Below are 10,321 nucleotides of genomic sequence, written 5' to 3'. Positions count from 1 at the left end.
ACCCCTTGAAAAATGGTTTAACTGAGGGGATGTCAACTCCGTCTGGACCTGGTTATCTCTGCTACACAGGGAAAAGGTTTTATTTTTGTTTCCATAATTATTGCAGTTTCTTCTGAGCTGTATGAGGGTATCGGAAGCGGTGTGGGTGTGGGTACATCACTGTGGCATTGAGTACCTTTCCAAGCCAGTATGCTGGGTTTTGCTTCAGCAGCGATCCATATTCCAGCATTATGGGGGGAAAAGGAACTGCATTTCCCAGAAGCTGTGAGTACAGTGTGACAAGAAATGACAGCCACGGAACGTCTCGACACCTAGTTGTAGATAAAGTTCAAAAGAAAAGATACTGGCCTTGCACACCAGATACCAACAAACCTATACAGTACAGTACAATCTATGGTGCAGCCTTTCCTCTGTGACTGTCCCCTTTATGTAACTCTGGTAATAAAACAAAAAGGTTAAATGGAAGGGGGGAAAAAAAAATCTTACTTAGACCATTTGTTATTATTAACAAGAGACCAGGTGAATGATGTTTTTGGGAATATACAACCAGCTGCACCTGAGGGAATGGTTGTGTATACCCTTGAAACTTTGTGCACCTGGTCTTTTCTTCATAATATCTGCAGTTTTCAGATTTGTGGCTAATATAAAAGATTTGTTCTTATGAACGCTTGTGTGTGTTTTAATTAATTTTAATAATTAGTGTTAACTACGAAAATGTTAAACGGCATTCCTCTTTTCATGCTTTTTCTGTTTTAATAAATGCAGCAGTGCCTTTCCGGCAATGCAGCTAGCTAAGCTGCCGAGCAAGATCTCGGTTCTCCCATGATCAACCGGTGAAGATCTAGCTTCCCGGGGCTCGCAATATGGCTACGTTTTTCAAAAGAGGAAGTGCTGTGGGTTCCTAAATAGTTGTTATAGCAACCCCAGGAAGCATAATATAGTTAAAAGGGCATAAAAAGAGGGGGGTGGGGGGGTGGGAATGCAGAAAGTATCTAATACTACACAACTAATTTATTTTAAAAAAAAAGAAGAAAAAAAACAGGATTTTGAATGAAATGCTGCTTTATTAAACAGCTATGTGGGTTTTCTGTGTATCACAATAACTTCCTTATATTAAGGGGTTGGAAAAGTTATTGTACCAATTTTAGCCACTGAGAGGCAGTGGAGTAATGGATGAAGATACAATTACTGATGGTCGGAACTAGTGCAGTTTTTGTTTCTGCGCCTTGCAGTGTCTTGTCTAGAGGTAAAATGTATGTATTTATATAGCGCTTCACAGTAGTAATAAAACGTGACAATCGTATAAACAACAAATCATGGGAATAAGTGCTTCCGCCTTAAAATGAACATTTAGGAAGAGTCCCTGCTCCGAAGAGCCAACAATCTGACAATTAAAGTCTTGACGCTTGAGTGATGGCTTCTTTGGCAGGAAAGGGGTTAATTGCAGCTGATTTGATCATGCGACATTCATTTAAAGCAACAAATAAATCTATCTCAAGCAGTGCTCAACTAAACCTCACTAATGGGATATTACCCATAAGATAGATAGACAGTTTGCTCGGGCTCTTTAACTCTTCTTCCCCAAGGTGGGGGATCCTTGATAAAATAAAGACAAAAAACACAACAGCCAATCAATAAAAAGGTTTTAGAATATATACAGATACGCTCATTTACATATCACTGCAGGGCATGTACTGTATGAGGAATGTCATCAAGCTGGGTCCTTGGGTGAGTGTGTAGGGCACTGCTGCAGCACAATGTCCAGACGCAAGTACCGTTAGGAGTGTCCCATGGTCACAATAGTCTCACGGGCAAAGTCCAGCATGAGTCCCTCTGCATGTGTACTACTTGCGTGTACACACACCCCTTCCGTGATCGGCATCCGCCGCTTAGAATGATATCACTCCGTTCTTCACGTGCTCCTGCCACCATTAATGCACATCAGCATTCCTTAATGTGGCAAAGGCAATCTCCATCTCTCTCTGGAGGTGGGTGTATCAGGTAACACACACACACACGATGGGTTGGAGCAGAGGCTCAGGGGCTCTCACCACCACCCGTCTGCAGCATCACTTCCTGACCCGGATAGGAGAACGGCTGTCGGGATCTACCTCGAGCCTCGTCCTCCCTGCGTTTCACACCTCAGGAGCAAAATGCGTTGAGTGGAATGAGGCTTGAGGGGGAATCCAGACCCGGATCGGAGAGGGGAAGTGATGTTGACAATCAGACTGGGGGTCTGTGCTGGTGAGAACACAGCTGAGCCCCTGCTCCACCCATCCTGGGTGAATACCTACGGTTATACATGTGAAAAGGCCTAGCCACACAAAGTGCACATTTCTAAAGGGCCTGGGTTTTAATTACAAATCCCTACAAAGATTCCCCCCTCGAGATACACCCACCTGCAGAGAAATCTGGAGATTGCCTATGCCACAGATTAAGAAATGCTGATGTTCTTTGGGAAATTCATGTATAGGGTTAAATAATCACACCCCACATTTAAAAGAAAATACCACACCATAGTGTATTGCTCTATTTTCCGGTCATGGATCAGTGTGCTCACCTATGGTAAAGACATATTAGGCAAGCTCCATAATGTAAACAAAGGCTGGATGTTCAAGGTGTGGACTAAATACATTATCTGTAGTGTTTAGTAAAGGTTGCGTTCTATGCAGTCAGCAAACCATTCTTACTCCTATAGGAATCAAACTATTTAAACATCCAAAAGACAGAGCCTGAAAAATGAAAGATTAAAAAAAAAAAAATCCATCATGGTTACATTCTCTGCAGCACACATGTGGTGAAGAATAACCTTTTCCTAAACATAAAAGGATGTGGCAACTCCTAGCATTGACAACAGCTCTTCCTTTTGCTTTCTGCAGGTTGTTGCTTGTAATTCGTTGGACGGCTTCCACCTACACAACAGCTGAAGAACCACTTTGTTTTGGAAGAGCTACAGGCAGAATGATTCATCTAAAACCCAAGAACACTGCAAAGTTTTATTAGCATAACATGTACCATTATGGTTTTAGACCTCAAGATTATTATAGAATGTTTCTCAATCCCAATTCCTATGCACCATATTCATCTGGAGGTTACGCAGGAACACAGAATGGTTTCGTGTTGCCCCCCATACAAAGGCACAATTTCAGCAGTCGACCTTTTACATTCCTGGCAGGGGATATGCATTACCCTCAGAACTTTTCAAATGGGCATGTTGAATATCACCATTTTTATGGCACAAATCCTATGTATGCCTCTATTCCCAATTGGTATTATCCCCATTTTAACCCAATGCCAGCCTACAGCAATTCCATGAATTATAGCAATCCACAGACATACCATAAACCAGTTACAGATGTGTGGCCAGAGGGCTTCACCATGAAGGGAGAGCTTCAATGGGGCAAACTGGGGAGAGTTTTTGGATTGAAACATGACCTTCCAGAATTTGTGAAGGACGACCTTCGGAGAGTTTATGGCACTTACCTAAAGACATTGGTTGCTATAACTTACCAGAATGGTGAATATCTTGTTAAAGGTGACCCCAGGGTCGGCGAACAGGGGTACACGGTTGAAAAGAAAGTAATTCGAGGGCAACCTACTCCCGACTCAGAAGATAGCATGAGTGATACCAAACAGAAGAGGAAAAAGAAATCCAAAAACGTTAAATAGACAAGCGTGCCCTCACCCCCCTGAAAGATCCTGATGCTTTTCACAGCGGGGACAATAAAAGCACAGTTTAATTTCAAACATAGTAGGATTTGCTAGGAACTAGGTTTGTGCGAGGAAAACCCATGCATAGGTTCTGTATCACGTGTATACAGAGGAAGAACTTGTAATAAAAGGCAATGCAAAGGATGCAGGTATTGTAGAAATGGGGAAACCAATTGATTTGCAATACAATGTTGGAAGGATTAAGTGCAACATGAGAACTTTCCGCTTCATGGTTAATGGGAATTTGTCATTTATAGGACACACAAAAAGAAAATAAGTTAGACTTGGCGGGCTAAGCAGTCTTTCCCGAGATACTCTTGCACGGGAATGTAAAGGTTTCCCAGGCGCTCCGTGTGCTAAAGACGACATGTTAAAGTCTGCCTGGGGTCCAACTCAAACATAACCTTCCTGATCATGCCAATAGGGCACGAATGAAAACATGGAGGGTAAAGTTGTCTCATCCATACATTCCAGAGTGCTTTATAGGAATTGTAGGTGCAATACAGGGCCAAGTAACCTGTCCATGACCTCTCACCATAACCAGCTCTTTTCTGGTCAAATAGATGGTAGTTCTGCTACTTACACCTTATACACTGGCAGCAACAAGTCTAAAATGCCATGTATAGATTTAGACAGGTGGTCCTCGCTATCCAAACAGATTATCCGACACCAGATAATATTTCACGGAACAGTTTATCCAACACGGATTAACATTGGATCTGCAATCCAACGGCGGTTTGTGGGATAGAGTCCAGCAGATAACAGAGGACCGCCTGTATATAGGGCTGCCACATTTAAATTTAGAATACGGGATGCTGAAATCTAGTATGAAAGTGTGACGTCATAACGCGTTAATGACCGACCTTCATAATATTAGAAGATGTATTTAGTTATTGCACATTTGAACACAAGTTGCATGTAACATTGTGAAAAAAAACCCTTTCATTATATTTGTTTCATATCTTTGCATCTTTCTGCAATGGTTTGTTTTCCCGCTCTGGTTTTATGATCTGTGCTCCTGTGGGGCGGGGTGCGACACACACTTGATTAGCGGTGGGAAAAACATAACGCCTATAGGGGTTGGTGTCATGGTAATATGAGATCACCAGGCAGTGTCCAAACGTAATTATTTTAATAATTACAATAAGCCGACATCGGAAAAATGTAATTATTACAGTCAAGTAGAAATCCATTATATTTTTGTAACGGATTTTCTGGCCTAGCCTGACCCACCCAATCTCATATTGGCCCCTGTGGTCTAACCAGTCCCCATTACAGTGTAGTGTCTGGTGGTGCACCTGTTGGCAACAGGACTCCTGAGTCTCCCGCATGGTGTTGTGTGGGGATTGCCAACGCAGACAGGCAGCTGAGGTAGTGTGCATGAGTCCTACCTAGATCCAGTGCAGTGCCTCCACCTCATCAGGATCCCAGCGTCCGCTTGTGGATGGTCCTGGTGAGGAACTCCTCTGTGGTGCACTCCTCTGTGTAATCACTCCACACTTACACACGAGGGTATGATTGAACAAGATCATCTTTATAGCAGTGAGGTGGGCCAGCTACCCCTCACAGCGGTTGTGCTCAGCCGCTCATGATCACTGCACCGCCCTTTGAAAGGTATGTCTTCCCAATCTGGTGGATTCCCTATCTCCCCTCAGGGAGATATTCCCTGTGCCAGGTCCCTGGTCACAGTCTAGTCAGCCGTCTCCTCTCAAGTCTGTACTCAGACTTGCTCCTTGCTTAAACATCTACAACCAACTCTAACCACACACTAACTTTTGAGCAGTGCTGTGCCTTATGTATCCTCTGGGGCAGGCACAACTCTGACATCACTAATTATGGATTCAGAGTATGTGACCACTCCCATCCATACATAGGGCACCTCACCAGGGTATGAGGGCAAACCTCCATAATTACTGCTGGCATTCCCATAACTTACCAGGCCTTACTGCCAACAGGAGAGATGACTGTAGTCCATTTTACAGCATGGCTACATTTTGTTATGACTGATTTAATTACCCTCAATAAGGTTCTGATTGCTTTACAAGGCATCACATTTAGCTCATATTAGAGAGAACTGAACCTGTAAATGTTGGTTGTCATTGGCCTTACCCCATGTCACCAATGTCCTCAGCCGCACACAGGATTTTTTTTTTTTTTTAATGGAAGTGTAAGCGTCAGGAAATATATTAATTGCATCTTTAACCTACTTTGTATACCACACTATTCACAGACTAATTTATTTGTACAACATGTGTGCAATTTCTACCAAGTGTATTAATTTATTACTTTAAAAGCCAAGTGGTGGGATAAACATTACTATCCATCTGTAATTTTCATATTAAATGTGTTCTGTATATTTAAAGGGTGCTTCTGCTTGTCATTTGACTCAGATCTCTACATAACACTCCCTACATAGGGGGGAAAAGTTTGTGAAAGAGGAACGGGAAGTTGCCTACAAGTGGGTTCACATTTCTATTCTTGTGGAAATAGTTCTTAAGATACATGGGGCTGAGTACTAAAACACAGATGGTTCATGGAAATAAAAATGTCAGGTTGTCAGGATATCCCAGCTTCAGCACAGGTGGCTCAGTCAAAGACTGAGCTGAGATATCGTGAAAACCTGACCTGTTTGGTCCACAGAACGCAAAGTGTTACAAAAAGTACAATGCTTAGGTTACAGAAAAAGATTACAAGACCAGTTATGATAAATGAAGTTTCTTAAAACAAAAACAGAAGTCCTATATACATTACCACGTGTAATAGGCTCTTTCCAGAGGTCACGTCTGATCCCAAAACAAACTTCTGTTGAATTCCAATTCATTATTCAAGTGTATGAGATTATAGATATGTTCTCAATTAAGGGATTTTTTTTATACATGTCCACCTTTGTGTTTAACCCAATCCCTTCATCAAAATCAGGCCCATTACAGTTAAAAAATAATAATAATAATAATAAAAAAAAAAATTCACACGTTTTGTTATTTTGGCTGTGTACCAAAATAAATTCACGTTACAGTTAAATAATGAATATGGGCTTATTAAAGTGCAGTCTATCAGCTTTAATGAGGGTATTCACATCCAATTTGGAGGAAGGGTTTAGGAATTACATCTCTTTAATATGTAGCCCCATCTTTTTCAAGAAATCAAAAGCAATTGGACAATTGACTCAAAAGCTGTTTCATGGACGTGTGAGTGCTATTCCTTCGTTATTTCATCATAATCCATCAGATATAGCAGGAACATTAGGAGTGGCCAATTCAACAGTTTGGTACATTCTGAGGGGGAAAAAAAAAAAACGTACGGTGAGCTCTGCAACACGGAATACTACAGTGGTGGATGATCGTAGGATCCTTTCCAGGGTAAAGAAAAACCCCTTCACAACATCCAGTCAAGTGAAGGACACTCTCCAGGAGGTAGGCATATCATTATCCAAGTCTACCATAAAGAGAAGACTTCACGAGAGCAAATACAGAGGGTTCACCACAGGGTGAACTTAATTAGATTGTAAGCTCCTCGGGGCAGGGACTCCTCTTCCTTAATGTTATGTTTGTCTAAAGCACTTATTCCCATGATCTGTTATTTATATTATCTGTTATTTATTCGATTACCACATGTATTACTACTGTGAAGCGCTATGTACATTAATGGCGCTATATAAATAAAGACATACAATACAATACAATACAATACAGGGTGAAAAACATTCATAAGCCTCAAGAATAGAAAGGCCAGATTAGACTTTGCCAAATTATATCTAAAAAAAAGCCAGCCCAGTTCTGGAACAGCATTCTTTGGACAGATGAAACCAAGATCAAACTGTACCAGAATGATGGTGAGAAAAAAGTAGGGAGAAGGCTTGGAACAGCTCATGATCCGAAGCATACCACATCATCTGTAAAACACGGTGGAGGCAGTGTGATGGCATGGGCATGCATGGCTTACAATGGCACTGGGTCACTAGTGTTTATTGATGTGACAGACAGAAGCAGCCGGATGAATTCTGAAGTGTATAGGGATATATTGTCTGCTCAGATTCAGCCAAATTCAGTGAAGTTGATTGGACGGCACTTCACTTTACTTTACAGATGGACAATGACCCAAAACATACTGCGAAAGCAACCCAGGAGTTTAAGGCAAAGAAGTGGAATATTCTGCAATGAGTCAATCACCTGATCTCAACCCGATCGAGCATGCATTTCACTTGCTGAAGACTAAACTTACGGCAGAAAGACCCACGAACAAACAACAACTGAAGACAGCTGCAGTAAAGGCCTGGCAAAGCATCACAAAGGAGGAAACCCAGCGTATGGTGGTGGCCATGCGTTCCAGACTTCAAGCAGTCATTGCCTGCAAAGGATTCTCGACAAAGTATTACAAATGAACATTTTATTTATGATTGTGTTAATTTGTCCAATTACAGTCCCCTTATTTCAGGGGCTCAAATGTATGAAAATGGTTGCAATTCCTAAACATTTCATAGGATATTTTTGTTCAACCCCTTGAATTAAAGCTGAAAGTCTGCACTTCTATTGCATCTCGGTTGTTTCATTCCAAATCCATTGTGGTGGCGTAGAGCCAAAACTATGAAAATTGTGTCAGTGTCCAATTATTTCCAGACGTGTGTGTGTGTGTGAGAGAGAGATAGATATAATATATCTATAATTTTTTATATTAAACATTGTTCCGATAATACTTCGACAAATGCCATCTTCACAGTTGCATCTGTATACTTAAGATACATGCCTGTGTAATATGTTTTCCCCCACCCTCTGGAAGATAACTATTACAGAGTGTCATTTGCTGGTTACCTGCTGGTTAACAGAAGCGCCGAGTTTCCACCATTGGTAGTGGGGAAGACAGGACAGGCTTTTGCGTGATAGATGGTTCTCTCTCAATGGTGCGGTGCCTCCATCTCATGCAGACTCCAGGAGTGCTGGAGACAATCCCTGCAGGAGAACCCTTTGATACTCACCCTGATTGATTGCAGACTCAGGCAGGAGTATATTATACAACAGGAACTGCTTTATTATTTCCAACAGCACACAATACAGTCTATAACTGATTCTCTGGTCTCTTCCTTCCTCCAAATGGTCACTGGAATCAACCCTGGGGCTAGAGGCCTCCAGAGCCTATCCTCTGCTCTTCCCTCACCCCCAATGGGATGAGGGGTAGCTGTCCCACTACCCTAAGGGAGGGGATGGAATGTAGTCAAAGCCGTTACTTCACACTCCCAGAAATCTCCCTTATGGAGAGAACTCTGACTAAATGTGGTGGTGCAGCCCCTTCAGTACTCAGGAGAAGGGTGTAATGCCTGAGCCCAGGATTGGGCAGAACACCAGCCCTAGCTCCCCCCCCCATCACTCAAGGGAGTTGCTGATTGCAGGGGAAAACCCGGATTGGGCCTAGCACTGCCAGCACTGATACCAGGGCTTACATGTTAGGCAGGGTAGCTTAGTAGCCAAAAAGAAGACCTGGCTACACCTGAATACATATGACCAAACATTCATTTTTGCAAGAGAAACAGATTATACATAGAAAACCCAATTTATTTTTTTTACATCATTTTGTGTAATCACAGAGGTTACAAATATCCATTTGTTAATCTTGCAAAGTGCGGTAAGGCCCAGGATATTCATATTTCGTTAACTACTAACTTTTGGACATGTAGTGCTAGTCACATCCTGTAATACTCTGCAGAAGACTAAAGAATGCCTTTCTAGGTACATTTAAACATCGTTTATTCTATTGTCAAGGAAACCATATTTCAATCCCCACACTTACAAAATCAGATGTCCTTATTCCTAGATTCCATCAATCCTACAAACCACAGGCCTGCCCAGGGGTTTAACAGGCCATAAAAACAATTCTTGTATTTGTAACCAACCTTAACCTCTCATGCCAGATTGATTAAAATACTTAATTCCTGCCATTTTCACTACAGTAGTTTTAAAATGCAATATTATCCTGGACTATTACACTTGCCAATCCTTATTACTCAAGTATCAATGCTAAAATGGTACCAAAAAATAAAAAATAAAATCTCAGTTGTACCAAAGGCATGCACGCTAGACTAAGTTGAGGCAGAAGATAAGCAAATGTTAGCTAATCACGCTTTTAGTAATAGTACTATACTATTGGACCTGGTCACTAGGGTGGGGCATGGCTGACTGTTCTGCAAAACATATTCCAGAACAAAAACCAATGCCAAAAAGAAACCCTTAATCATGCAATTACATAATAAGCAATTGTTCAGACACAAACTTGCTGCCTTGTTGCTGACAAATTAGTACACGAAGATAGCTTTTATAATTCATTTTATGTTTGCAGTAGTGATCCTCTGAACCACCATCCATTGGCTACCTACTTTATATATAGTTTGACTAACATTTTTTAACAATGTTTACAGCAAATACAAATACTACTGCACATGTCTCAGACAGGTCTGCAGTCTGCTTTTCACCATTATCTCATCACATATAAATACAGCCAGGGTTTCTTGGAAATTACATGCATATGAGCACAGTGTCACTTTTTGCTTCACGTCCATTTGAACCCCTATAAGCTTACACCTGCGTATTACACAGCTTTTCAGCAAAGCCTGGGTTAAAGA

This window comes from Ascaphus truei, chromosome 8 (assembly GCF_040206685.1).
Source record: "Ascaphus truei isolate aAscTru1 chromosome 8, aAscTru1.hap1, whole genome shotgun sequence".
In the NCBI taxonomy this organism is placed as follows: Eukaryota; Metazoa; Chordata; class Amphibia; order Anura; family Ascaphidae; genus Ascaphus; species Ascaphus truei.
The sequence above is the reverse complement of the archived record's forward strand: the minus strand, read 5'-3'. Positions refer to the sequence as shown.